Source organism: Chlorocebus sabaeus, chromosome 21 (genome assembly GCF_047675955.1).
Source record: "Chlorocebus sabaeus isolate Y175 chromosome 21, mChlSab1.0.hap1, whole genome shotgun sequence".
NCBI classification, from domain to species: Eukaryota; Metazoa; Chordata; class Mammalia; order Primates; family Cercopithecidae; genus Chlorocebus; species Chlorocebus sabaeus.
In genome coordinates, this window is record NC_132924.1 from 117,138,854 (window position 1) to 117,142,541 (window position 3,688).

The following is a 3,688-nucleotide window of genomic DNA, read 5'->3' on the forward strand; positions in this document are numbered from 1 at the left end:
TTCAAAAAACTACTGCTAATGTGAAGTGATCTCTTCTTGTGACTTTTCTTTGCATTTCTCTGATAATTAGTGATGCTGAACACTTTTTCATATACCTGTTGACCATTTGTATGTCTTCCTTGGGAAAATATCTATTCAGTTCTTTTGCCCACTTTTAACCTTTTTTGGACTATTGACCTGTAGGAATTTCCTGTATATTTTGGATATTAATCCCTTACCAGACACATGATCTGAAATACTTTATCCCATTCTGTAGGTTGCCTTTTCATTTTGTTGATTGTTTCCTTTGCTGTGCAGAAGCTCAATAAAGTAGTTCAAAAAAAAAAACACTACTACCTATGTCACTATGTTCTAGAATTAAAGCCTTATCTTCTATCTTTCTATCTTCACTGGTGAGAATTGATCCATTTTCTACAAGAAATGAATAAACTCTACTATCCCTGAGAAAACATCAATATTAAGTAATAATCTGATGTCACTAACTACTTCATTAACTTCACCTTTTGGGGGATAAGAGATTAATTTTAGCAGTTATGTATATCTTTTCTTCATGCAACACCTGATCCCTAGAAGTTGGTTACCTTGGGTTGGTCTTGGCTTACTGGGCCTCTTGCATGAGATAGGTGGGGAGGAAGTGTTTCCACTTGACACTCTAAAAGTAAAAGGGCAAATTACAGAAAACAAACTCAAAGCTGTTTAGTTATAAAATATCTACAAAGACTATTTAAAATGTTCAAGGTCTCATGGATGCATTCCACTGAGGAGGGGTGAGTAGAGTTGTGTCTGAGAGGTCCAGAGGAAAAACCCAGTAAACAAAAAGAAGTTAGATGGTAGTGAAGAGCAGTCAGAACTCAGACATATATTTCGTGTGGATAAAAATCTTTCTCATTTCTTCTGTAACAACTACTAAAGTGAATAAGACTTTAAGCCTAAATATGGCATTGATTTCCTTCCCCTATTTAAGAGAGCAGATGTTTGGGAGACAAAATTATACTCCAATAACCTGAATTTTAAGAAGGTAACTTCTATTTTCCTTGATTTCCCTGCACAGCTGGGTCCCACTGTGGTCCTCATGCCTGGATGCATTGTTCAAGCAGAGTTTGGGTGGTGATTTGGCTGAGACACTCTAGGGGGAGTTTATGTTCAGATGGGTGGGCTCTCCATATGCCCTATGAATCACCTTCCAATTCTTCATTTCCATGACTGGTTATTTCTACATCTTTAATGTGGCACTTGGAAGCTCATGGGTCAGGAAAATAAAAACCAGACATGGGTGAGTGAGTTCATTCTGCTGGGGACTTCCAGTGATTGGGGCACTCAGGTCTCCCTCTTTGCCCTGATCCTGGCCATGTATTTGGTGACTATTGTAGGAAACACCCTCATTCTTCTTCTGATCAGACTGGACGGCAGGCTTCATACCCCCATATATTTATTCCTTAGTGTTCTGTCATTTGTGGACTTTTGTTATACAAACAGTATTGTTCCACAAATGCTGGTCCACTTGCTCTCAGCCCGAAAGTCCATCCCCTTCCACAGTTGTGTGCTGCAGCTCTATGTTTCCCTGGCACTGTGTGGGTCTGAGTTCTTCCCACTGAGGGCCATGGCCTATGACCGTTACATGGCCGTGTGCCACCCACTGCACTACACGCTCATCATGCATGGAGGGCTGTGCCTGGGGCTGGCGGCCGGCTGCCTGGTGGCTGGCTTCTCAAATTCACTGATGGAAACAATTATCACCTTCCAGCTTCCCCTGTGTCACAATGTTATTAATCTCTTTGGCTGTGACACCTTAGCAGTGCTACAGCTAGCCTGTGTGGACATCTCCTTCAACAAAGTCATGGTGGCCATCTCTGGATTTCTGGTGATCCTGCTTCCCTGTTCCCTGGTTCTATTCTCCTATGCTCACATAGTTGCTGCCATTTTGCGCATTCGTTCTACCTAGGGATGCAGCAAAGCCTTTGGGACCTGTGCCTCTCACCTCATTGTGGTTTGCATGTGTTTTGGGGTTACCATCTTCACCTACCTGGAGCCACAGTCAGCCTCCTCGGCAGAGGAAGAGAAGATGATTGCTCTCTTCTATGGGCTGGTGTCACCCATGTTGAACCCCTTTATCTACAGCTTGAGGAATAAGGAAGTTATGGCTGCTCTCCAGAAAGTTTTAGAAAGATGCAGATAAAGGGTCAAGACTCTAAGAACCTCTTGTTATCTATTATCAAAATCAAAAAGGAGATAAGATCATTGTAGACGGGACTCCCACACTTACACTAAAAGAAGACTATGATGGCCAAATCCTTGCATTTGAACAAAGTGTTCCTCCAAATGCTTAATGATTTTTTTTTATATAGACCAATATCTGAAAATATACATGTCAGGGCTCAATAATATGGCTTCTTTGTAGACATCTTCTCTCAGATATCCAGAGACTTGGGGGCTTCATCTGCCCACTTTTGGTTTTATCAGTTTGTCAGTGCATAAAAGAATGGTCCCCACCTTCATCAAGCAGACCTGACTCCTGATCTTTGTTCTGTCTCTCACTACCTGTCCTCTCTGGCAAGTTATTTAAATAATATATGCCTTAGTTTTCTTTTTTGTTAGATAAGAAAATTGTACTTAGCTTCCAGAGTGGAAGCCACTTTTAATGTGATATTGATGGGAATAATTTCCTCATGAAACAAACAATAAGGCTATGCAACACTTATTAATGCATTTATTTCAGCGGAGTCAAACTGTGAGAGGCAGAAAATATTGAGAAATCATGGTTTAAATAACACAGACATTAACTGAGATTTAGGTAACGTAAGCCTGCCTAACTTGAAGTTATAGGAATTGAAGCTTCTTCTGTTTCTAATGCACTATTCCAGGCATGTAATTTCTACCTCATAGTTCAATAAATGGCTTGAATTTCAGCCAACACACTCACATGCTGTCCATCAAAAATAAAGAAGAGGCCAGGTGGGGTGGCTCATGCCTGTAATCCCAGCACTTTGGAAGGCCGAGGTGGGGGAAATCACTGAGGCCAGGAGTTTGAGACCAACCTGGCCAACATGCTGAAACCCTGTCTCTACTAAAAATACAAAAATTAGCCGGGCTTGGTGGTGCACGCGCCTGTAGTCCCCGCTACTCAGGAGGCTGAGGCGGGAGAATTGCTTGAACCCAGGAGGCGGAGGTTGCAGTGAGCTGAGATCATGCCACTGTACTCCAGCCTGGGTGACAGAGTGAGACCCTGTCTCAAAATGTAAATAAATACATAAAAATAAAGAAGAGAAGAAGGAGCATACCCACTTCCTTTAGAGACCTTTTTAAAAACTCACACACAAAAAATTGTTGTATAAATTTTGCTGGTTAAGTTAAACTTGGCCAGGTACATACTCAAAGGTGATAAGTGTAATTGTTAGTAATCATGTGTCTAAAACACAATCAGAGCTTCTGATATTAAGAAAGAAGGGGAGAATAAATATTGACGGATCTAATAATTTCTGACCATAGTACTTGCAAGAAAATTAAACACATTGGCTCAATGAAAGATGAGGTGATGGGACAGCAGAATGAGATACAAAAGCAGCTAAGGATTACAAGTAAAGTCCCCCCCCCCCCACACACACACACACACACAAACTATTTCAGATTTTAAAAGGACATTAAAGCAGTAAACAGCAAAAATTAATACTATAGAAAAGCTAATCTGTTG

General features: G+C 41.0%; 1 pseudogene; it reads left to right on the forward strand.

The window, feature by feature from the left end:
* Positions 1-1,243: 1,243 nt before the first annotated feature.
* Positions 1,244-2,176, forward strand: LOC103227149 (olfactory receptor-like protein OLF3; annotated as a pseudogene).
* Positions 2,177-3,688: the final 1,512 nt, after the last annotated feature.